General features: G+C 43.6%; 1 protein-coding gene across 1 annotated transcript in view; it reads left to right on the top strand.

Annotated features, from left to right (window-relative positions):
- The window catches only part of ZFHX3 (zinc finger homeobox 3), a 956,897-nt gene that overhangs the window by 666,616 nt on the left and 263,689 nt on the right, over nucleotides 1-26,592 (top strand). Inside the window, exon 9 of the mRNA XM_072731601.1 lies at nucleotides 23,561-23,922. The gene's annotated coding sequence lies outside the window, so the exon portion shown is untranslated. The remainder of the gene's footprint in view (nucleotides 1-23,560; nucleotides 23,923-26,592) is intronic.

Here is a 26,592-nt window from a genome sequence, read left to right as displayed (position 1 = left end):
CTCTCTCTCTATCTCTCTCTCTCTGTCAAATAAATAAATAAAATATTTTATTTATATAATTAATTAATTAATTAATTCTTGGACTGGACACCTTCTGTTTGCCCCACATCCATTCTCCCTCCTGTTCTGTCTTGCTTTCGGCCACTAGAAGCTGATCTGCATGTCGGCGGCTTCGAGTTAGATTTGGCCAATGAGGAGTGCTGGCAAGAAGTAAGCAGGAGGAGCAAGTATATAGATCAGAGTTTTTCTTCCTCCAGCTCCTTTCCAGTGGTGTCACTGCAGAACAGCTTCATCTCTCAACCTAAAGTCACCGCTCCTGTCAGGTGGCCCTCTTGGACCAGCCTGCTCTGTCTCCAGCTCCCAATCACCATGTGCTCTCCTTGCCTCTTCACACCCAGGATGGTAACATGGCCCCAGGGCACTGCACTCTCCCTGTGGTTGCCAGATTCCAACCACACTTTTGTAAATACAAGTATCGCTTGATAAACCGTCCCCAAAATGTCCTCATCCCTGTGTGTTGCCCTGGCTGATGCAGTTCTCTTTACAACCCTGAAAATTAGGTACTGCCATTATTACCAGAGATCGTACCAAGCAAGTGATGGAACCCCATCTACCTGGTTGCAAAACCTGTACTCTGAATCATTCTGTTACAGTAAGATGTAAGGTAGCTGTTTCTCTATGTATTTCCACACTTCTTAGAGTATATTAGTTTGCTTTCACTATAAAACACCCCAAAACTTAGAGGCTTCAAACAAGGATCATTCATTATCTCCCCCCATTCTGGGGACCAGCAATTTGGGCTGGGCTCAGCTGGGAAGTTCTTCTGCTGGATTCACCCGGATTTGCTTGTATGGCTGCAGTTAGCTGGAAGATTTTTCTGAGACCTGGTGGTCCCCAATGGTGTCATCTATCTGTCTGGAAGCTGTTGAGAAGCCACAGAGGTGACCAGGCCACCTGTCTCCAGTATCTATCAAGCTAGCCCAGACTTTTTCATACGATGGTGGGTTCCCAAAAGAATCAGAGAGCAAGCTCCAGTGCGCAAGCACTTTTCAAGTCTCTGCTTGCATCAGGCTGTCTAACATCCCATGAACAAACCTAGCTTCAAGGGCTGGCAAAATCCATTTCACCTCTTTGGTGGGAGGAGCTGCAAAATACTTCAGCTTTTCTTTTCTTTTTTTCCCCCCCTTCCAACCTACCACATGAAACACTCTTTCTGGAAAGATCTGTGTCTTGACAACTTCATATCCTGTATCCTCATAACCCAAGTCAGAAAAGCAATGCGGGCAGGTCCTATGTTTTAGTGGGTGGGGAGTATCCACTTTATGAATATCTGACACTCTTCCTGCCTGTTAACCACCAGACTGAAAATAATTCTGAAAGCAAAGTCTCTTAAAACTTAGCATGAGGGAGTGGAATTTTTTTTAATTAGGCTTCAGCAGAATTTTTAAAAGAATCTTTCTTTTCTTCAGTTGCCTCTCCCTTGTTATAAATTTTAACTCCACCCAGTGGCATACCACAGCCAGCCTGCTTCTCCTTCCCAGTCTTCCACACCACTGTTTGCTTGGCGGCGATGCTTAGCTCACATTGCCACAAAAGGCAGAGGGAGAAGTCTTGCTTCCTGCTTTCCTCACTTCCTCTTTTCTTTCATCCATTCCTCTTGGGGCTTATTCTTGTCTGTTCACTCCTGCTCTGTACCATCTGGTGCCCTCCTAAGAGCTAGATTCTAGGAAGAGTTGGAAGGTTTGCCTCCAGGGATGCCCTGTATGGCCCCCCAGATTGGGCACTGCACATCTTTGTGCAGCCAGAAGACCAGACCATTAGGAAGCCCTAAGACAGAATATTAATCTAAAAAGTAGTTGTGTATGAAATTATACTTTGAAATACCAATGAGATTATGAACTTTATATGGTTAGCCATTCGTGAATTCATTTCACAACTATTTGTTGGATAACTACTACTTACCAGGCACTGTGCAGGCCCTGAAGTATAAAACATTGGTCACTGCCCTTGAGAAACTTACAGTCTGGGGGCAGGTGGGAAGAGATAGACACATGAAGAAATAATATCAATTAGTGAGGTAAGTGATAGCACTTATAGCATATATGTAAGAGAAGGTCACAAGAAGGCAAGAGGCTGCTGTATCTAGCCTTGGTGATTGAAGGAAACATTTTCCAGGAGATGACATCTGATAAACTCTAGTCCAGAACTGTCCAGTAGAAATATACTATGAGTCATGTATGTAATTTTAAGTTTTCCAGTAGCCACATTAGAAAAGTAAAAACATGAGGCACCTAGGTGGCTCAGTTGATTAAGCATCTTACTCTTGATCTCAGCTCAGGTCTTTTTTTTTTTTTTTAAAGATTTATTTATTCATTCATTCAGAGAGAGCGAGAGAGAGGCAGAGACATAGGCAGAGGGAGAAGCAGGCTCCATGCAGGAAGCCCTATGTGGGACTCGATCCCGGGTCTCCAGGATCACACCCTGGGCTGCAGGCGGCGCTAAACCCCTGCGCCACCAGGGCTGCCCTCAGCTCAGGTCTTGATCTTAGGACTGTGAGTTCAAGCCCTGCACTGGGCTCCTTGCTGGGTGTAGAGCCTACTCAAAAAAAAAAAAAAAAAAAGAAATAAAAACAAACAGGGGAAAATAATCTTAATAACATATTTCTTTCAATCCAATATATCTGAGCTATTAACATTCACTACCCAATCAATATAAAAGTTATTAATGAGATATTTCACATTATTTTTATTGTACTAAGTCTTTGAAATCAAGCATTTATTTTATACTTACAGCACACATCAATATGGACACCAAGTGGGCACCCCAGGTGGCTTGGCGATTTGGCACCTGCCTTCGGCCCAGGGTGTGATCCTGGAGGCCCAGGATCGAGTCCCACATTGGGCTCCCTGCATGGAGCCTGCTTCTCCCTCTGCCTGTGTCTGTGCCTCTCTCTCTGTGTCTCTCTCATGAATAAATAAAGAAAATCTTAAAAAAAAATATGGACACCAAGTTTTCAACAGTTAACATAAAATGCAGTTTCATCAAAGCAATGAAGGTGTGTTTAATAGAAACATATTTTGTATCGCTCCAATTTACAATGTTTTATTTAATTTAATTTAAGTGGAGTAAAATAAACTCAATTTCTAACTTCCACTAGCCACAACTCATGAGCTCAATAATTATATGTGTCTAGTGGCTGCCATATTGGAGAGCACAGGTCTAAAAGGATAAATAGACGTGAAGTAAAGAAACTAGAGAAGATGGGACATTCTTGAAAGGAAAAAAAATAGTGTGAGCAAAGGCACAAAAGTTAGTTAGCATGCAGTATGGAACTCTGCAGTTTGATATTATTGTGACATAATAGATAAGACTAGTGGTGGGAAATGAGCCAAAGGTGAAGAGATAGGCAACAGTCATAATGAGCCTCGAATGCTCCAAAAGAATTATATATTTCAAAAATATATACTTAATATGTGGGAAATTGAGCACAGAGAGAAGTCTCAGGTATATGCCCCAGCCAGGACCACTAAAATGTAATGTAAAGGAATCTAGACTCCTGGTGGCCTAGGACAAAGGCTTAGCAAGTCTATGTCTGAGGTGACAATGCTTTGCAAAACAAAGTATAGAGTCGATGAAGTACAAATTTTCTCTAAGAAAAATCAACTCAAACAGATTTCAATAAGGTGGTTTACTGGCTCATATGGGGACAGTCCAGAAGTAAGGCAGACTTTGTGGTGGTTGGTTCAAGTGCTCAAGAGTATGATGAAGGGCCTGCCACCCTTCTTCCTCTCTGCTCTGTCATTCACAAGGCTGACCTCATTCTAAGACCTGCTCCCCTTGGAGTCATAGGACGACTGCCAGCAGAGTTTGAAGCCCCATGTTTCCTCATTCACATTCAGCAGTAGAGAGTGTTCCATCATTCCAAATAAGATTCCTGAAATGTACCTGATGAGACCATCCCAAGACACAATGCCCATACCTTGAGGAATAACAATAATCAGGAGTTAAAAAGGTACAGACTAGCTCAAGTTATTCATAGCTCAGAGCTAGAACAGCCCACAAACTCCATGGGCTGTATGGGCGTATAGTAGCCTGAGAGAAAATCTGGATACTATTAATATGGGAGAAGGAGACATGAGTGCTATGAGTAGCAACCAATAAATGTCGACTACAGTCCACCCCTTCAGCCACTCAACATCTGTTCATGCCCATCTGCCACAGAGACACTTTCACAAATGCCCACATCTACATAAACATTCATTCACCTCAAATGGAAAGAACCCAAAGGCTCGTATAACTACATCTTGTGAAATCCCTCTCCTTGGAATCCAGGCATAATTCCTTGTGGTTCAGTGACCTTTGGCTAATGGTAAGTTATCTGCACAGTGGATAAAAAGCAGAAGGTATATAGTAAAAACTCTATTTGGGAAAATGGGGGCAAAAAAACATATCATATCCTGTAGAGCAGAAGTAATGAAGACTCTTGGCAACAGGAAAGATTCTTGGCAATACAGACCAACGAAGGTCATCTTTGTCCAGTTGTCCTTCATGAGCATATCTGAGAAAGGCACTGGGAGGATGTGCTTTCTGAGAATTATATTCCTTTAGCCATTGACAACCATTTGGTGGAAGTTTGAGGGCTTGAGATTGTCTTAAAGTTTGCCCTAAAACTTGAGCAACTGAAAATAACTGTCATTTTACACAGTTTCTTTGGCCAACACAGTTCATGGAAAGTTTAGGCCTTTCACCTTTTGCTTCTAGTCAACTCCACTGAGTAGCGCTCATAGCCAAAGGTTTTGTTTGGTCATGAATTTGAACCTGGAAATGTGTATTTTCTAGCCAGAAACCTCTGTGCTTTATCTGTCTGCATAGGCTACTAACTTTCAAACTTTTTGGCCATGACTCACAATAAGAAATACATTTTACCTCATTACCTCATACCCGGTATATAATTATGCATATGTATATATTTATGTATAATCAAATCACAAGTTTCATGCAACAGTATTTACCCTCACTGCATGAGATGCATGCTGATATTTTCTATTTCATTCTATTAAAAGAAAGAAAAGAACAGAGAAAAGGAAGAAAAAGAAAAGAGAAAAGAAAAGCTGGTCACAATCCACTAAATTGATTTTACAACCAACTAATGGGTCACACCCAGAGTTTAAAAGCATTACCTTTAGTTGAGGCCTAGTTTAATAGCCTCTTTGTTCATTTTAGCCTCTGCTTTAAAGGAAATAAAAATAATAAACTGAGGGTTGCTGGAGGGGATGTGGGTGGGGAGATGGGGTAGCTGGGTGACAGGCATTAAGGAGGGCATTTGATATAATGAGCACTGGGTTTACATGCAACTGATCAATCACTAAACTCTACCTCTGAAATAATAATACACAATATGTTGATTAATTGATTTTATTTTTTAAAAAAAGATTTTATTTATTTATTCATGAGAGACACAGAAAGAGACAGAGACATAGGTAGAGGGACAAGCAGGCTCCTTGCCAGGAGCCCTATGCAGGATTCGATCCCAGGACCCTGGGACCACACCCTGAGCCAAAGACAGACGCTCAACGGCTGAACCACCCAGGCGTCCCTGATTAATTGATTTTAAAAAACAATCAATTAATATGCTTCCATGGAGAGATTCTTATGATTTCTTCTAGCCTTCAGACTGCTCCCAGATACAGCTTCACAAATCATGTGAGTCTTCCCTTTCTTAGAGAATGTTTAATGGGATGTGCTGGGACAGCCTAGGATGGGGTGGGTCAGTAGGTTTCTGTGTCCCTATCTCACCTCCTGGGAATCCTCTGGTCTCCCTACATCTGTGTGTATTAACCTTGATTTAAGATAGAAAATGTGGCCTTGTGAGCCCCATGGGCCCCAGGGTAAAGACTTTCAGCCATATTGAATTACAAGCCATAGGCAAAAGGGCTCTCTTTTAGCAAAACCATATTCCCTTCACTTTCTGCACGAAAACAAGCCTCCCTCAGCCTGTCTCTTATAGTACTTTATTGAAGGCTGCCAGAAGTAGCCAACCCACTACAACATCCTGAACTTTTTCTACCAAATTGAGCTTCAGTATATAGTCGGCCTGATCCCTAGGTACAAAAAGCAACATTTTCACCCATTGTATAATGAAGACCTCCAACTTTCCAGCTTGGGGTCTGGCACCCTCGTAGGCCACTCCTGGCCTCCTCCAGTTGCAATTCCATGATTTAAGGGGTATTTCTTACAGTACTTTCTGGTCCAAACTCTCATTTTGCCCCCTTGAAAATTAGTCTGAGTCTTCCAAACCCTCCTTGTCCTAAGGAAAAGGCCATAAAATGAGTAACCTTCAGCAAATACCTGTTAATATGTTAGTCAGAATTTTTATAGGAGCCCCCATCACCACTTCTGCAGTGTCAGGACTTCTGCAGAGAAACTCTTAAAGATAGAAACAGTCTTGAGCATCCAAAGAGCTGAATCTCATTGTGGAGTTTTAGGCATAGGATGGAAGACAGGATGATGGAGTGGGGAGAGTGAGACTTTTGGAACCAGGAATCCTGGGATTTGAGCCCTGGCTTCATCGTGAGCGGTGTGAATTTGAATCAGTTACCTCTCTAAGGCTCTGTTTCCTTGGCTGTGAAATTGTGAACAGTAATATCTCTTATGATTGTGAAGGCTAAATTGGAGATATAAAGCACCAAGCACTAGGGTGGCCATAGAGAAGGTGCCAAGAAATGTTGGCATCCCATTCCAGAAGTATGGAAATGTGATGAGAGATGCTGAAGGAAGCCAAGTATGCATAACAGGTTCCAAGAGCCTATAATCTTGGGGCCAGGGTGGCCCTGGGATCCCTAGAATCAGACCCCTAAAGGCACCAACTCAACAGTGCCTGCTGACACTTGAAGATGAGACAGCCAGGGTTAGAGTTTTCTTTCTTTGGCCAGTGCTCCTGAGCCTCCAGGTGTCAACTCCTGCAAGGAAGAGCCATGCTCAGAGCTGGTGGCCAACAAAGAAGCCTGGAGAGAGGAACTGTAGACAGATACTTCTGTGACTTCAGACTCTTCTGAAATAGTTACAGCAGGGTCTAGGTTCCCAGGATAGAAACAGAGGCCTATTGTCTATAAGCTGCCCCTGTGATGAAAGACAGGCCCACCATCCATCTCATGAGGTGGCAAAGCTTAGATTCTTGTAGAAAATCGGTAAATGAGTCTGCCCAATTTTTTATCACAATTTAAGGGAGGATTAATAAATAATATTAAAAATGCAACCTCAGTTAATAAAATTCCAACTTACCTTCAACCATCATGTCTGGTCACCAAATAGCCTCAGAAAAATGAGTAACGTAGGCAAAATTCACCACCACCACCACCCACCCCCACTTAAGGTTTCTGAAAAGAGTCCCAATCGTGAGGATGACCACTTAATTTAAACCTTTCTACCCTGCAAATATAGAACTTGGCACTGTTCTATTCCACCTTGTAGGGATCAAGACCTACCGTATGTGTTTGATTCCACTTCCTGTTACGTCTTCTAGAGCATTCCTTCCTGTGCATTTGTGGCATGTACCTCCTGGCCTCGCCCCAGCAGGTCACACAGTGGATATATGTGACAGCCCCTGGGGGCTCTAGAGGCTGAATGATAGTTGCATTAAAGCAACCCCCGGGATGATGCCTGACTCTCCAGGCTGTAGCAGGGGCTCGGGTGTGGATATAGGCCGTGTGTATCATGGCCTGCCAGCAGAAGCTTTCGTACTTCCTCAGGGCTTTTGCTAACCTTCATCTAGAACTTGCTCTTGATTTCCCAGCCAGGCTTACTGACCTTCAGGATATGGTAAAGGGTCTTATGTTACTATTTCCTAGGAATACAAAATGCCTTCCTCTTCCCTTCCCGGCTCTTCTTTCTGCCGTCTTTCTTCTTTTCTCTCCTTGTTTCTCATCCTGTCCCTTTCACGTGTCATCTGTCCTCTTCCATCCTGTTGTCCACCTTCTTTTGGTCCTTCTCTTTCCCTAGCACTCTCTCTTTTTTCTCCTGTCTCTCTCTTCCGCTCCCTCTTGCATTTCTCTCTTCTCAACTTCTCTCTCGTCCCCCTGCCTTCTCTCCCATGACTATTTTAACTGGTTCACTGGCTGCACTGTTCTATTTGCTCGGTCACTTTGAATGTGTGCCCAGAGATGTTCAGGCAAAGGGACGACTTTGAAAATCCATAAGCCAGTCACATCCAGGGTGCAAGGGTCCTGTGGTGCCTAGGCCTGAAGCATAAGCACTGTTTCCATGGTGTGGAGGAGAGAATGGACATGCCCAAATCAAAAGCTGCTGCAGACCTCCTTAGCTGATCAGCCAGGTCCCTGGGTCAGCAACTGGAGACCCTTCACCAGCTCCCCTTGATGCAGAAGGAAAATGGGTGATATCTGGCATGCTTTTCTCTACTCCCCCCTCACTAACCTCTCCCTTCCCACCTTATGAGGAAATCCTGTGTGGCTTTGTTGTCATCATTTCAATTTAGGAGACCAAGAATCCCCATAGTTTATTGTATCACACATCCCTCCCCACCCCTCCCCTCTGTCCACTTTCTTCTGTCCTCTCATTTTTATTGACTCCTCTGTGGTCTCCTGCCTCTCTCTCTTGGTTACCCTTCCTTGTTGATGTTGTTCCTTATTTCTCTCATCTCCCTGACTAAGGAGTACCAAGAGCAAAGAAGAATGGGGCACTCTGGAAAAGTTAGTCAAACATATCTAGGGCATTATCCAGAGTTTTCTCTAGAGACACCCAGACACATGATTCCAAAATTCCACAACCACAAACCCACTCCCCAACCTCTCTCAAGTGGTTCTTAAGTGAGGAGAATTGGTGAGCATTAACCTGAGTCTAAATCCAGGTTCCATCACCTGCCTCTTGGTGTATGCGAGACCTGGAACAGATGTGTTACACCTTCTCAGCCTTGTTTTTCTATCTGTGAAATGGGACAGTAATACTTCTGGGAGTTCCAAGCACAGAATGAAATAGCAAATATGACAAGTGTTTGGAATGTGTTAAGCACGCAGTGAATATTAATTTCCTTCTTTCCTCCCTGAGAATATTGAACCTGTAGGAACTTAGAATAAATAATAAAGCTTGGCAGTTGAAGCTGGTAAGAGCAAAGCATTTCATGTATTGGTTGGTACTGTTTCCTGTGGATAGCAAGACCCTGCAGGTCAATTTTTGTTCTGGGTGTGCTTTAGTAACTGCTTACATTCTTCAGTGTTTAAATACTGACTCTTTTCCTCTAGTTGGCATGATGGCTAGATCTCCCATAGTGTGCTTATTTATTTATTTTTAATTTCACTAGCAATGAGTGAAAGCGTTCTCATGGGAAAAAGCAAAATCAAACAAGATAAGATAAAATTAAAATGTTCTCTGGCCGCCCCCAGAAACATGGAGTGTCACCCAGAGGTGACAATGGCATGACGTATCTTCACTCGAACCAAAAGGATAAACTTCCATTCATGTGCATATGTGTACATATAGAAATGTCCAGATTTATTTGGGGATTTTTTTTAACATAAAATGTATCCTTACTGTCATTATTTTGCAACTTGGCTGTTTGTTTCTTTATTAGGTGAAATGCTCTGGAGATGTTTTCTTGTCATTATGTAGAGCCCCACCTCATGTTTTCCTGCTGCAGTGTATTACATAATCCTCCCACTAGAATATAAGCTCAAGAAAGAGATGTTGTCTTTTTCAATTCTTTATCCTTTAAACCTTTAGCATTACCTGTCACATAATAGGTGTTTTACTACTAGGTTAACAATTAAAATATTTCTTAAATCACTGAGTGAATTGGAGAATGGGGGTGGCTCAGTTGGTTAAGTGTCTGCCTTCGGCTCAGGGCATGATCCCAGGGGCCTGGGAATGATCCCTGTATTGGGCTCCCTGCTCAGCAGGCAGTCTGCTTCTTCCTCTGCCCCTCACCTTGCTCATGCCCGCTCTCTCTTTCTCAAATAAATAAAATATTTTTTAAATGATTAAATGAATTAGTATGGATACACCACATGCATCTTTTTCTCCCCCAAGGTGGTCCCTAGATCTCCCTGCATCAGAATCACCTAGAATGCTTTTTATTCTTCCAAGATTTTATTTAAATTCAAGTTAGTTAACATATAGTGTAGTATTAGTTTCTGGAGTAGAATTTAGCAATTCATACCTTACATATTATTAAATGTACCCAGTGCTCATCACACAAGGTGCCCTCCTTGATGCCCATCACCTATTTAGCTCATCTGCCCCCCCAATCAACCCTCAGTGTGTACTCTATAGTTAAGAGTTTCTTATGGTTTTCCTCCCTCTCTGTTTTTATCTTATTTTATTTTTCCTTCCCTTCCCCCTAAGTTCATCTGTTTTGTGTCTTAAATTCCACATATGAGTGAAATCATATGGTGTTTGTCTTTCTCTGACTTACTTTGTTTAGCATGATATGCTCTGGTTCCATCCACATCATTGCAAATGGCAAGATTTCGTTCTTTTTGATGGCTGAGTAATATTGTGTAATGTATATATACCACATCTTCTTGATCCGTTCATCCATCAATGGACATCTGGGCTCTCTTCATAGTTTGGCCATTGTTGATAGTGCTTCTGTAAATATTGGGGTGCATGTGCCCCTTCAAATCACTGCATGCATTGTTAACCATTCCCCTACTGATGGACAATACAGTTTGTTTGCTTCCTACTGCAAACAATACTACAGTGAACATCCTTATTCCTGCCTTTATGTGCACATATGAATGGATTACTCTACCATAGGCCCTAAGAAGTAGAATTGCTGGGCCAAAGAAGACTTCTCTTTTTTTTTATCAATACTGCCAAAATGTCTTCCAAAGACTGTGGTGCCAGTTTATAAACCTACTGATAATACCTTAGGTGTCTTTTTGACGTATTTCCAAAATAATCATATGTAGTCCTTTTCTGTTTTGATCCCAGGAAGCGGGGAAGAATGATGACAATTAGAAAAGAAATAAGGGGAGGCCTAGAAATTTATTCATTCATTCATTTGTTTTCTAACCATTGATTCCATTCTAGGCCCTGCTCTAATGCTGGGCACATAAATATAAATGAGGCCTGGTCCATACCCCAAAGGATATCATAGCCTGGACTTAATACTTAAATACTCAATTTTTTAAAAAGATTTTATTAATTTATTCATCAGAGACACAGACAGAGAAGCAGAGACATAGGCAGAGGGAGAAGCATGCTCCCTGATGCTGGACTTGATCCCAGGACCTTGGGATCACATCCTGAGCTGAAGGCAGATGCTTAACCACGAAGCCACACAGGCATCCCTAAAATACTCAATTCATAAAGGCAATGACATGAAGAGACATGACAACTAAAATGCAAGGTCTGATCCTAAATTTGATGCTGGATCAGAAAAAACAGTAGCCATAAAGAAAAATATTGGGACATTTGGTGAAATTCAAATGCAGGGCAGCCCAGGTGGCTCAGCGGTTTAGTGCTGCCTTCAGCCCAGGGCACAATCCTGGAGACCCCAGATCGAGTCCCACATCGGGTTCCCTGCATGGAGCCTGCTTCTCCCTCTGCCTGTGTCTCTGCCTCTCTCTCTCTCTCTCTCTCTCTCTCTCTCTCTGTCTCTCATGAATAAATAAATAAACAAAATATTTTTTAAAAAAGAAATTCAAATGCAATCAGTGGATTAAATAATATCATATTGATGTTGAATTTCTTAATTTATACTATACTGTGGTTATATGAGAAACCATATTTTCTGGGGTGCCTGGGTGGCTCAGTCGGTTAAGCATCTGCCTTTGTTGCAGGTTGTGATCCCAGGGTCCTGGGATTGAGCCCTGCATTGGGCTCCCTGCTCAGTGGAGAATCTGCTTCTCCCTCTCCCTCTGACCCTGCTCTCTCTCACTCTCACTCTCACTCTCTCGCTCTCACATGTGCTCTCTCGCTCTCTCTAATAAATAAATAAAATCTTTAAAAAAATAGAAAATATTATTTTTCTTAGAAAGTACACATTGAAGTGTTTAGGGGTAATTTCTCCAACTGACTCTTAAATGGCTCAAAAAATAGGCATTTATATAATACAAAGCTTTCCGATGAAACCTTCCACAATGATGGAAATGCTCTATACATGCTCTGACAATATGGGAGCCAAAAGCTACATGTGATCACCAACCACTTGAAATATGGCTAGTGCAACTAAGGAATCGAATTATTAACTTTATTCAATTTAAGTTTAAATGACCACTTGTGGCTAGTGGCTACCATAGTGGACAGCAACGATATAAACAGAGAAGGAAAAGAATAATAAAACAAATGGGACAAAAGTGTAAAGAGTTGAAACTTTATAAAGAATATGTGGAAATTCTTTGGGTTATTCTTATAATTTTTTAGGTTTGAATTAGATATTTTAAATTATGTAATAAATACAACATCATGTCAGGGAAATTCAAATTAAAATATCACTGAGATATATTTTATTAGAGTTAAAATGTCATAAATAGGGATGCCTGGGCAGCTTAGTGGTTGAGTGTCTGCCTTCCGCTCATGTCATGATCCTGGGGTCCTGGGATCAAGTCCCTCATTCAGGAGGAGGTGCTTCTCCCTTTGCCTGTGTCTCTGTGTCTCTCGTGAATAAATAAATAAAATCTTTAAAAAATAATAATAAAATGTCATAAATAAATAAAATTATACTATCTGGAGGCCATGAAAAGGGCACACTCAGACATTACTATTGGGGATGCAAATAGGCACAGGCTTTTTTGCATATCCCACAGAAGTGCTTGCCCAAGTACATGAGAAAACACGTGAAGATGTTCACTACAGTTTTATTTGTAATACCAAGAAATTGGAGATAGTCAAAATGTTCAAATAAAAAAAAAGATGTTCAACTAGATGATGGTGAAATATATTTCCCTTTGGTCTTATCCTGAATTACTATAAACTCTTCACCAGATTGAGGCAAATCTTTATGCACTGGTATGGAAAGGTGTCCAAGATAGATAGTTGGGTTTTTTTTTTTTTAAAAAAAAAGGCAATTTACTGGACAAAATAGTTAGTATGATTGCATTTTTGTAAGAAAAAAACTCTAAACCACACACACACATGCACACATAAGCATGCGTGCATTCACACACACACTCTCACTCACTCACATTTATATGTACATAGGAAACTGGAGAAATACACATGAAACAGTTGCCAGACCATTCTCCACAAGTTCCCCAAGTCCTGTGGAAAGACCACCCAGACACCTCCCTCGGGTGCTCAGACTGGCTGTGGAGGGTCCTCTCTGAGGCGCCTTGTGCTGTAACAACAGAGGTGCCTCCGGCCAGCCAAAAATCTCAAGCTGGTGCCCATCAGCTTGTTAGCTGTACCTCAGAGCCTGCACAGCCGAGTCCCCGGGAAACATCCCCTCACATGGCCTGCCGGTTCCAGGCCTGCACAAGGCCCCTCCCCATAGCCACCGGGCCTGCGGGGCAGGCAGGGTCATTACTGAGTTCCAAAGAAGGGAGTGTTTATTATTGTTGTAGGTTTGATGCTGATCCCAAAAGGACCTAATCAACAGGTAATAAGACCTCATGGGAGCAATTAGAAACCTCAACTTTAACCCTATTAGAACCACAGCAGGGAAAGCTACAGTCACTGCATGCACTGTGCCCCTCATTCTACAGGACCTGACTGGGGAGGAGATGGAGGGGGGATTGTGGAGAAAGCCAGAGATGTCTGGTGGTTATGCTTAGGGATGAGTTGAGAAAGGAATGGGGGTGGTGAGTGGTGAGCAGGGGCACATCCAAGTTGGATCCAAAGTTGGATCTACCCGATGATATACATCAGCAGCATTGTCATCAACCCTTAATCCAAGAGCTGTGCTAGGTAGATGGGATACAAAGATAAATAAGCCCCTGCCCTGTCCCTAAGATGCTCATAGAGATGGGGATAAACATTTGCCATACAACAGTAGCTACACAACAGAATGGGTTTATTCAGGGCGTAGGGGTGGGATAGAATTATCAGCCTTACTGGGTGAGTCAGGGAAGGCAAATGTACCAGCAAAGTGCTATCTTGTAGGTAAATGTGACAACAGCCATTAGTTGGGCACGAAGGGCTCACATGGGTCTCCTTTTGTCCTTGAAGCTGTTTTAAATCCTTTTTTCTTTCTCAATAAGGTTAGAAATAAACAAAACCAAATAGTAATTAATTTTAAAATACAGGACCCCTGGGTGGCTCAGTCAGTTAAGTATCTGCCTTTGGCTCAGGTCATGATCTCAGGGTCCTGGGATCTAGCCCTGAGTCAGGCTCCCTGCTCAGTGGGAACTCTGCTTGTCTCTCCCCCTCAGACCCTCCCCTTCTTCTCTCTCTTTCTCTCTCTCTCTCTCTCAAAAAGATAAATAAAATCTTTTTAAAAAATTTTACATACCTACTTAAATACTTTTTTGGTGTTGCAAGTGATTCACCTGCCAACAAGTTAGTTGGAAAGTTAGTCCCATCCATTAGCACAACTTAATAATGCCTGATAAGGTAGTAATGTCATGACCCACTTCTCATCACCCACATAGTGACCAAGAGCACAGTTGCATAATTATTACATGAGAACAACCTTGGAACTGGACCGACTAACTGCACACAGGCATATCGTCATCATTGTCGATGGATAGTTGATAAATATTTTGATTACTTAACATTTCCAAAGCAGGGCCTCGGTGATGAATGATGGAGACAAGGAGACAAAGTTACATCTTCAAAGGCCAGATTGGCCCCCAGTCTTTTCCAACTTGCATACAATTACAAAAGCTTCTCTCGTTGCACAAATATACACATTTTCATAAAACTAGCTGCAAATGTCATGTCAGTGTGGTTGGCAGATTTGACCAGTCCCGAGAGCACAATAAAATAGCAAAATTGGATAGCAGTACGACAGCCATCTCACTGCTCAATCTTTTATAGCCTTTGAAGAGCATCATCCTTGGAAAAAGAGAGTTTGTACATATGCTGCTTGCTTAATCCTGGGTTCTCATTCTACTAAGACAAGAGTCCTGGAAAACAAAAGCTGACACCATACTAAAACCAGTGTACATTTAAAGCCTTCTCAGAGCTTCGTAAAGACCTTCAACTTTATTAAATAAAAAATAAATGTAAAATTACACAGATTCTTACATTGTAAACATTCATCCAGCCACCTAGCACCTGGTACTGGGTCTGAGAAAAAAAGAACAAGACAAGATCTTTGCCCTTAGAGAGCTTGCCCTCTAGTTGAAGGAAACAGAAATAACCAGAACATGATGGCACAGGTCAGAAGTAGCAGAAGCTCTGGGATCTAAGAGGATAAACCCCTAACACAGATGACAAGAGGCATCAGACTACCCCCAGTTAGCTTGGAACTTCCGCTATGTTACCAAACTCCTTTCTTGATTTCTAGGCCTTTCTCAGTATCTGCTTGAACAATCCTGGTTTGGTCCGAAGATCCAGGATCTATGTCTTCACATAGATCATTTTAGATCTGTGAAGAGGTTTGCAAATAAAAAGGTGTTATTTTATTAAACCCAGAAAGCATTCATCAAACTCTTAGAATTTTCTAGGCACTGTGATTGGAACAGAAAGAAGCATGAGACCTAATCCCCACCCTCAGGAGTTCATGGACTCACCGAGGAGTTCAGATACAAAAACAAATTAACTGTAATTCAATATGAAAAGTGCCATAATAGAGGGAGGTTCAAAGTACCGTGGAAACACGGATGAGGAAGTAATTAATTCTCTGCAAGTATCTGCAAATGGGTAGCCAAGGGGAGGAGAGATGCTGCAGGTGGAGAGAGCTGCTTCAGAAAGACCTGGAGAAATGGGGGCACATGTCTTGTTGAAGATTGAAAAGGAGCCTGGGTTGGCGCGATTGAGTATGAGGTATATGGGGCAATGCCTGGAGATGGGGCTGGAGACTGGAGATGCTCTTGGACCAGGATTCTAAACCTCATCCAATAGAAGCAAGAGCCAGTAGAGGCCTTGTAAATGGAGAGCCACCAGGACCCAGTGGCTACCTGTGCTAGGAACCACATTAAACATTCACAGGTGTTTTTTCTTTCAACCTTTACAACAGCTTTTGTGTTAGGTGCTATTATTATTATTCCCATTTTACAGAGGTAAAACTGAGGCTAAAAGAGGTGAGGAACTTTCCCAAGATCCCCCAGTGGGTGACAAAGCTGAGGTTCTAAGCTCAAGGCCAGATAGTTGTTGTTGTTTTAATTTAATGTCCATCTTTGCAAATGCAAATATAATGAAAGATGCAAATACCAAAGATGCAAATAGATCAATGCTAGCTAGAGAAAAGCTAGCCATGATTATGATTGCAAAAGTACCTTGGATGTTTGAAAAATCTATACAAATATCACTCTACATCAACAGTGGGCCTGTGGTCGGGTAATTCACTGTTCAATTTAATTCAACAAATATTTTTCAACGGACCAGCATCATGTGAGGTCCTATGCTATAGAAAAGCAGAGATGACATAGCAAAGAAACTCACTTCTGGGAGCTTCAAGTCCAGTGAAAGAAATAGATAAACATGCAGAGATATATCCTGAAAGAGTGGACAGAAAATAAGTGTTGGAAAAAAGGGGAAACGTGTACCCTGGATTTGAAGGCTGAATTTGAGATGATTCCCAATTTTTTTTTAAGATTTAATTTATGTATTCATGAGAGACACAGAAAGAGGCAAAGACAGAGGGAGAAGCAGGCTCCATGCAGGGAGCCCGACGCAGAACTTGATCTTGGGTCTCCAGGATCAGGCCCTGGGCTGAAGGCAGGGCTAAACCGCTGAGCCACCCGGGCTGCCCTGATTCCCAATTCTTAACTTAGAGGTGCAGAAGTGATGGTGGTAGAAACAGTGCTGAAGAGGTAGCCCCAGTTAGCAAGGGGCACATTGGGAGGGTGATAAACAGGGAGGGGATGACTGGAAGGTTGAAATTTGAAGCTTGTGGCCTGTGGAGCTGTGGTATCATTAACAAAAATAAGGAAGTCAGGAAGAAGCCAGTCTCAAAATAAAATTGAATTCAGAAGAAATGCTACACTTCTTTATGGCACTGAGCTGGATATCTCTTAGAGCAGCATTTTCAACCAGGGGCAATTCAGTGCCCCCAAGGGACTTTTGGGGCTCTCTTTTTGGTTGTCACAACTCAGGGAGGGGGGTACTACTGGCATCTACTGGGTAGGGACCAGGGATGGTGCCACAATGCACAGAAGAGCCCCCACAGCAAAGAAGTATCTGGCCCAAAATGCCAAGGTGGAGAATTCATTCTTAGAACATCTCCAGAAGTATGGCCTCAACATCCTACAGGAAAATGGAGAAATAAGGATAATTCAAAGGAACAAATGGATTGTTTTTCAAAGTACATGTTTCTAGTGATAAAAATCAGAGGAAGGGCAGCAGAGAGCTTTGTAAAGGATTCCAGAATGCTCACCTGTGATGACTACATTCTAGGCCTCCAAAGAGCTCATACCACCCTGTCTGGATTCCTTCTTTCTCCTATCAATAAATGGCAGGTGTCAACTTCAAGCCAAACCCCAATCTTGTGCCTTCCCTCCGCATACAGAATCCTACTCATGGTAACTGTGCAATATTTTACTGATATGGTAATCATATTACTCATGCCAAAAGATTGTGTTCCCAACTTCATGAGTAGTTCTGAGGGGTCAAAACTGACCTTAGAAATTCTGCTTTGGGGGGCATCTGGGTGGGTCGGTGATTGAGCTTCTGCCTTCAGCTCAGGTCATGATCCTGGGGTCCTGGGATCAAGTCCCACATCAGACTCACCTTGCTTCTACCTCTGCCAATGTCTCTGCCTCTCTCTGTGTTTCTCATTAATAAATAAATAAAATCTTTTAAAATAAAATTCTGGAGATGCCTGGGTGGCTCAGCGGTTGAGTATCTGCCTTCAGCTCAAGGCATGATCCCGGAATACGGGGATCGAGTCCCACATCGGGCTCCCTGCATGGAGCCTGCTTCTCCCTCTGCCTGTGTCTCTGCCCCTCTCTCAATCTGTGTCTTTCATGAATAAATAAATAAAATATATTTTTTTAATTCTGCTTTGGTAGATCTTGGATGGGGCCCAGAAATGAGTGTATTTAACTAGTACCCCTGGAATCTCTGATAAGATGGGCCATGGCCACAATTGAGAAACCCTTGCTATAAGGGTGCAAATGGGGCAAGGGATGGAGGGGCATTTGCATCACACTGGGCAGGGCAAAGGCCAGAAGGGCTCTGAGCTGTTGGCATGCAGACCAGGTGGGTCTCAATGAGTACAGAATGAGTGCAGCAGATGAGAAGAGCCTGGAGCACGAGAGAGGACATGGTAGGCTCTAAGAATGGGTGAAGAGAAGAACACGAGAGAGGTGCTGGGAATCAGTTCTTTTCTGATGTTTTACTCTCAGAATCCTTTTTAAAGAGAATCCTGGGAATTCTAACCCATAAACCAAAAAACAAAAAACCTGGGAGATGTTCTGATTGAAGTAGGGTGAAAGGGCTGTCTTGTGCTCTGCTGCTTCCTGGTATTTCTGAGAGCCAAATTTTACCAAGGATTTGCAAAGTTAATCAACCCCAGCCGACCCTGTTTGGCCAGACCAAAGAGGAAACAAGGCACACCCATTGGTCAGATCACATCAACTCTTAAGGATCTACTGACCGATGTTTATTTGTTCATTTGATAAATATTTTCCCGACTGTCTACCCCAGGCCAGAGACTCTTCTAGAATATGAGCAGTATATAGTAGGGTCATCCATATGTTGTCCACCTTTTCATTCTTTCTCTGCTCATTTGCCCAGCTCACAGAAATTAGGGAAAGGAGAGGAAAAGAAACTAAAAAAAATTCAATCCATTTGTCTCCTTGCTTACAGTTTTAATGAGCAGTGTTATGGTGGAGTTTTGGAAATTGTCAAAAAGCAAACCTAAGGCTTCTCCCCAGGTGTTCTTTTTTTTTTTTCTTTTTATATTTTTTTTTATTGGAGTTCAATTTGCCAACATATAGCATAACACCCAGTGCTTATCCTGCCAAGTGCCCCCCTCAGTGCCCATCACCCAGTCACCCCAACCCCCTACCCATCTCCCCTTCCACTACCCCTTGTTCATTTCCCAGAGTTAGGTGTCTCTCATGTTTTGTCACCTTCGCTGATATTTTCACTCATTTTCTCTCCTTTCCCTTTATTCCCTTTCACTAATTTTTATATTCCCTAAATGAATGAGACCATATAATGTTTGTCCTTTTCTGATTGACTTATTTCACTCAGCATAATACCCTCCAGGTCCATCCAGGTCGAAGCAAAAGGTCCCCAGGTGTTCCTTATCTGAATTCTCCTTGCCCTCCTTCCTCATGTATAATGGGCTTATTACTATGGTGAGATGGTGAGCATCAAAGTAGCATCTCACGTACTCAAGACAATGTTCCCAGGAAAGGGAATTCCCCCACGAGGGCCCCAGAGGGTCAGAAGTAGAAGGTCCCCTGGGATAATACCAAGACATGGTGGATGCTAATAGCAGACCGAGGGACCCAGATCAAGAGGAACATGTGACCTGTTCCTGCTTCCTCCCCACCCACCCCCCTTCTGCTTCTCCTCAGGACACACAAAGCTCACCTCTTAATATTTCCAAATAATGCTGTTTTAAGAACCTGGCTGTCTGGTGCATGACAAAAGTAAAAAACCCCCGACAACAAAAATTATTATTCAAAGTAAAGTATTATTTTAGGGTGACATTATTTTTTAAACTCACATTTTTCATTTGTTATAACATGTAGCAGTTCTGTGAACACATAGATAAGAGGATACAATAGATATTTGACAGTGTAGTTCTCAGAATATTTGCATATCCAAGAGATTATTTTAGCAAGTATACTTAGACTGACCCTATTAACCATTCACAATATTTTGTCTTGAATCCAATTCACACTCTATAGACATGTCCAATTCACATTTCAGCTCTTATGCTGTTTTCCCTTTTAGACTTTATATTAGGAAATAAATCCATAACATCAAATTTCATGACAACATCTGCTCTGGCTGACATGATTGAAAGGAAATTTCACTCATGCCAGGTTATTCTGTTTCTTAATTTGTTCTTTATCATAGCTGAGAAGCAAGCCTGTTTTAGCAAGTCCAATGTAGAGAATGGAAGCTCCTGGTACAGAACCCACAACCTATACCAGCCTCAGAGATGCTGAAAATTAACTATAAGCAGTCCTCTGGGGCGGAAGTGTTGATAGGATGGCAGGAGACTAATTCCCAGGCCTGGGTGGTTTTGCTTTTTGTACCCAGGCCAGCTCTGCCAAGCTAGCAAGTAGAGTACTCAATACAAAGGCAGATCCGTGTATGTAACGTGCAATGACCTTTTATGAGACAATAATGTAATGGTCAAGAAATATTAGTCTCTGTACATTAGGGACTCAGATTTTTGTATACCAATGTTCATAGCAGTATTGTTCCCAATGCCCAAAAAGTAGAAACAGCCCAACTGTCCATCCACAGTTGAGTGGTTAAACAAAAGTGGTATCTCCATGCAATAGAATGGAATTCAGCCCTAAAAAAGAATGGAGCTCTGGTCCATGCCACAACACGGATGAACCTCGGAAACATGCTAAGTGAAAGAAGCCAGCCACGAAAAGGCAGCTATCGTATGGTTATACTTATATGAAATATCCAAAAGAGTCAAAGCTATAAAGACAGAAAATAGATTAGGGGTTTTCAGAAGATGAGACAGGAGGGAGTGGGGAGTTAATGCTTAATGGGTATAGAGTTGCTGTTTGGAGTGATAAAAAAAACTTTTGGAAATAGTAGTGAGAATTATCCATGCTGTAAAAGTGATTGATGCCACTGAACTCTACATTGAAAAATGAAATAATTATATATATTTAAATAGTGTTCAGATATACATACCTATGTGTGGATATGGATATGTAGATACATGGGTGGCTGATAGACACCTCCAGATAAATCCTAAAACCAGACAATCAAAATAAAATAAAATAAAACACATGAAAGCTATAAATAGGAAATTAAATAAATGGATGGTAGAAAAGATAGTAAGCAGCCACCTCAGAGCTATTCAATTCAAACTGTCTCAGAGTGAAAAATATCTATAATCTTCCCCTTGCCCGGGCTTCCCCTTATGAATGTGGGTGTTTGTTTACAGTACATATTTGTGGCTGCATTTTGAGACCTCACCTCCTACACTTCGGGTGATGGCACCTGTCTTCTCTGGCTGAGTTCCCCTCTGGGCCGACGTGAGATGGGCTCCAGAAGCAAGCTTGGTCTCAAACACACTCCTGCTTTAAGGGGGAGTTGGAACACAGCATCCCTGCCTTCTCCTGCCGTGTTTCCTTGCCACCATCAGACCATCGCTCCTACTAGGAGGAATTGTTTGTTTTCACTGGTTTAAGAAACACGAAGGGATACCCATAAAAGAGTCTGTGGAATGTGGGGAGGTCTCTGAAGCTCACAGGCCATGAGAGACCTGCCCATCTCTCAACCTCCAGCTCCTACTGGTCGTCATGAGAAGAAAACGCTACTTTCTGGAACCGTTATGGGAGCCCAAACCCAGCGCCAGCAGCAGGAGCAAGCAGGCAGGAGCAAAGTCTCGAAAACCCTCAGGGGATGTAATCACATTCTCCAACCAGGTGCTAGGAATAGGCTTGTGGCTTCCAACCTTTTTGGCCCTGGGCCAGAGTTTCCAGGCCCCGCTCCACCCTTGGGCTCCTTCCCATCATCTTCCCAACCAGAAGCTTGTTAACTGTTTTCCTGTGCTTTTATTCAGATTTCAAGGCACCCTCTGTGTGTTAAACTTCAAAGAAAGTTTGTTCCAGTAAGTGCAGTGCTGTAGCAAGTGGAAGCGCCAAACAGCTCTGCGGAAAATGATTTTGTTAAAATGAATGGTGTTGGGACTCAGTCCCCATCCCCCGCCCCCAACTTTGCTTTCAAATGAAATTGCATTTGTGTCTGGATTAAGTTGCCCGGTATCAATCCTGAAATTTTTAAAGATGAAAAGCAGAACAGCCACACAATATTTAAAATGTGAAATGATTACAAAATGGCACTGGGCCAATGTTTATGAATCATTGAATATGATCATAAAATCATAAAAAATAATCACCAAAAGGTAAATAAATTACCCAGCTTACTGCTTATTTTCACATAGGGTCTGACACAAAAGCTGCAGCCATGAATGATTTATACCTGTTTTAACAATAATACTCATTTTACTGAAAGATGGTCAGCACTTGGGCTGCTGTGGGCAACATGCCAGTTGTCGAAAGGTTAATGTTTCAGCAGCAATACATTAAATTATGAATAATACTGGTCCCAAAATGGAAGGTTATTAGCTCAGTATGCTTAATTAGCTCAGCTAGAACTTTGCCATCAAGTAGCAGTGCCCATTACTGCAGCCGTAGCAATGATGAGGGATGGCAGCGTTGGGACTCTAATGCCAGAAGCGGGGGCAGGTGGAGAGATGGGGGGGGGTACGAGGTGTGTCCTTGATTTTCACTTCACTAAGTATAATGCTCTGAGAAGCATCTCAGCAACTGGTTTCCAGCATTTTGAACTCTCCTGTAGCTGATCTGTGAAGACCCCCCCGGGGTGGGGGGATTATTTGGGCAGGTATGGCCCCTGGGGCCATGGACCACCACAGCCTGCGCTGCATCTGCTTGCTGCTGCTTAGCTGGGACTAGAGTAGCGGAAGGCACCGTTCACAGGCTGGCCCCGCCGTCAGCACTCCCCCAACAGACACCTTCACTAAACAGCTACTACGCACAGGCCTGGACCAAGGGGTTAACAAGAGCAGATGCAAGCCAGGGAGGGAGGAGACAGCCTTACACCACCACCAGGGCCCTCGGTTGGGGCCAAGGGGCTGACAGGAAGGGAAGGTTGAGAATGCCAACCCGAGGCCTGGAGTTGGGGTAAGGGTTCCTGGAGAAGGTTCCTGGAAATGGCATTTCTTGAAGGAAGCTCCATTTGCTCTGATCTCTAAAGGGGGAGCAGGAATTAGCCGGGTGGGTCTCCAGGAGAAACCTCCAGGCAGGGAATATTGTGAACCGTGTTTGGGTGTCCGAAAAGGAAGAGACTAGAAAAAGATGCAGCCTCCAGGGGGGTGTTGGAAGGACGTTTGCCCGCCAGGGCCGCGGCCGTGCCCCCGCCTGCCGGCCCGGTGCGTGTGCCCTCCTTGCCGGCCCGGCCAGGTGTTTGGCCCGACGGACGCCCGCACCCAGAGCGGCCGACACTCACCCCCGCCGGCGCCCTGGCTGGGCTCCCCTCCTACTATTAGTAGCTTGTTTTTCTAAGCCCTAAAATTCATTTTCTTTTCCCGCCTTGCTTCCAGAAAAATAAATAAAAGTGAACACATCACTCATTTAAGACGAGGAATGGAATTCAGGGTGCGTTTTTCTTTCTATTTTTGTGATTAGTTAGAATTTTCCTGGGAACGCCGCCAGGAGGGCATTATGGTGAGATAATGTCCTGGATTTAATCAGTGTGGCGATGGCGAGCTGCGCTCTGCGGGGAGAGGCCGAGTTAACGCATCCTCCTCTGTCCCGCCTGCTTTCAGGATGCGACGGGCCGGCCGGAGGTGCAGCCGAGACTGACAGGTGGCAGGGCTCCAGGCCACGGGTGGACAGCACGCGGCCGTGACTCACTCTGCTCACGCAGGACCCGTCAGCTCCGAGAGCCCTGAACCACCCCCTGTCCCCAAGGAGCTGAGGGAGGAGGGCCCCACACCTGACCAAAGGGATCAACCTTGGCCCTGCCTCCAGTGGATCCTTCTGGAATCTTCCCCCGTGGCTTTCAGACGTGGCTGTTGGCCTGGACACGCTCCTTGCCTTCAAACGTGCATCTCTCCCCTTTGCGTCCCAGACACAATGTGTGCAAAGGAAGCACGAGGCTTCTAGGGGAACCTGAAGTCAGCAACAGGTAGGACCGGATCGGCTTCTTAGCTCTGCATGTGCGCGATGGTCCAGAGAGACCCAGAACCTCTGCTGGCGGTGACGGCTGGTGGCTTGCGGTCCTCGGAGTTATTCTGCTTTCCTAGGTGGTCTGTCCGTCACGGGAGAATGAAAGAGTCCCTGGCGGTGGCAAAAGAGGAGAGGATAGCTTTGAAAGATGTCTTAGGGAGATGTCTGAAAGGAAGGAAGAAAATGAGGACCCAGGGAAAAAGGAGAACAAGTGTCACCTCGAGGAAGGGAGCACAGAGGACAGGTAAATGGATGCAGATTGACCTTTCTCTGCAATTAGCACCGGTGGCCGGGAAACCAGGAGCGCATGGGGCACACAGAGCCTTTCACATTTACTGTTGTCCTTGTTAAGTGTGGGGTCTGCGGGGGCCGTCTGTTCAGGTGAGGGCAGTGGAGAGAACAGGATGCCCCAAGCAACCCATAAATAGCAGGGTGAAGACAAAGTGTTTATTACTTAGCCTCATGAAGCCCATATAAGTGCTCTCCCAGGGTGCGAGAGAGCAAGAGCATGTGTGAGCTGGCCCGCGTGTGTCTCGGGAGTGGGAGTCCCAGAGCCGGTGTTTGCGCTTGGCTTGATTCTATGAAGGCGTCTATTTGATGGAACGTACTGGAACAGTTCATAGCCAGCCCAGCAAACCTTGTGCGGAGACAGAGCTTTCTTTTTCTCTTCCCTTTTCCTGTTTGCAGTGAGAATGAGGCCTTTCTCTTCTCGGCTCTTTGCTCTCCCCAAAGTTGTCTCACGAGGTCATTGGCAGTTGACAGGCTTCCTTTCAGTGCAAGGTTTAGATGGAAACAATGCTCTGTTTTCTGGGGGGCTGGTGAGGCTCTGGGCCTATTCCCAACCAGGCTGCCCTAAATTGAAATGGGTTATTGTTTCAGTAGGACTATCTGTTTCTGCAGACAACTCAATCTATGTGGTGTAGGACTTTATCCTTGTGTGTGTGTGTGTGTATGTGTGTGTGTGTACATATACACACACATATCAATGCTGAACAGCAGAAAGGTTTAAGATCATCATGTTTGGTTTCAAGCCTGGTTCCACCAGTTACCAGCTGTGTGTCCTTGATCAAGTTACTTCCCTCTCCTCACGATACTGTGATTGCATGATACATATTTGACAATGAGCTTAAAACCACATTTTTAAAAATAACTTCTACATCAACAGAACCACTTTTTAAGAGCAGTCAAGGATATGTGCCAACTGTTCCACTGAGTCTCCTGAATACTGAATTTATTGGTTTGCAAAGGTGAATGGAAAGTAGGGGAGATCTGTGTTGTCATGGTCTTGGGTCTTGAAAAATCTTTATTGATGTACTCAGGCTTGTCATCTGTACTAACCTTTGTCACCAGAGGATAATGTTTTGAGAATTAAGAAAGACTTTCAAAAGTATACAGTGGGAGTTTCTGAATGAGACACCCCGCCCCACAGCTCTGCAAACTCTTTCATCTGATGAGGAACAGCAAATAGATAAAGAGCAATTCACCAAAACTAAGGTTGACTATTTTTGATCATTATTCATCAGAATCAAAAATAATATCAAATCCCAGAGTCCTCAGAGGAAACAGTAGGATAGAGACAAGACTTAGCAAGGCCCAGCCTCTAGGATGCAAGGATCCCTCTGGCATAGCCATCCTGGTGCTGGCTGGCGCCGCAAAAGTGTCGCCAGCACAGAACTGTGTGCCGGCCTTCCAGGAAGGTAAGTCAGTAGCTTGGCCAAGAAAGAGGGATTCCCTGGGTTTTTCCAGTAAGTGCAGTAGGAATCACAGCCCCTACAGTCACTGAAGGCCATTGCCAACTCCTTTGTAGATCTCAATGAGGTGGTCTCTTCCAGGCTGGCTGGTCAATATCCTTTTTGGAAGAGCCTAATGCTGCTCTCTACCCGGTTAGTGGTCCTTACTGCTTTTTAAACCTTCCTACCAACTTTTTTTCCTTCTTTCTACAAACATTTATTGAATATATCCATGTGGCAGACACTGTGCCAGGTACATAGTACTCATATACTAAAACAAATGGTCCCTGAGCTCAGTGGAAAGCATGGTCAGTGAATCCATGATTTTTTAAAAATATTTTTATTTATTTATTCATGAGAGAGAGGGGGAGAGAAGCAGAGGCACAGGCAGAGGGAGAAGCAGGCTCCACGCAGGGAGCCGGACGTGGGACTCGATCCCAGGTGTCCAGGATCATGCCCTGGGCTGAAGGCGGCGTTAAACCGCTGAGCCACCCGGGCTGCCCAATCCATGATTAAATTACAGTGGAGTCCTTGATATTTCTTATATTAGACCCTTTGTTCAATGATACAGTTGGTTTCATGTTGCTCCTGTTTGAGTTTTTTTTTTTTTTTGTAAAATATGTGCATTGATTAAAGAGATGCAAGTACATTTTGTGAAGATATAGTACTACCTTTGCCTTTGGAAGTAGGTGTATGACTATGCAGGCTCCAGAAATCTGGCCCCAGGGCTGCATCAATGTCCCTGTGCAGAAGCCCCACCCAACCCAAAGCCTTCCAGTGAGCTTTACTTTTCTGCTTCTGGCTCTCTCTGGCTACTCTCCAGCCCCATACTCTGGCCATGAAGATTAAGTAGTATGACCTCCCTTTTCGAAACCCACATGGGGCCAAAAATCTACTGC

Source organism: Vulpes vulpes, chromosome 12, assembly GCF_048418805.1.
Source record: "Vulpes vulpes isolate BD-2025 chromosome 12, VulVul3, whole genome shotgun sequence".
Classification (NCBI taxonomy): domain Eukaryota; kingdom Metazoa; phylum Chordata; class Mammalia; order Carnivora; family Canidae; genus Vulpes; species Vulpes vulpes.
Note: the sequence above shows the minus strand (reverse complement) of the source record. Positions and strands in the feature narration are given on the sequence as shown.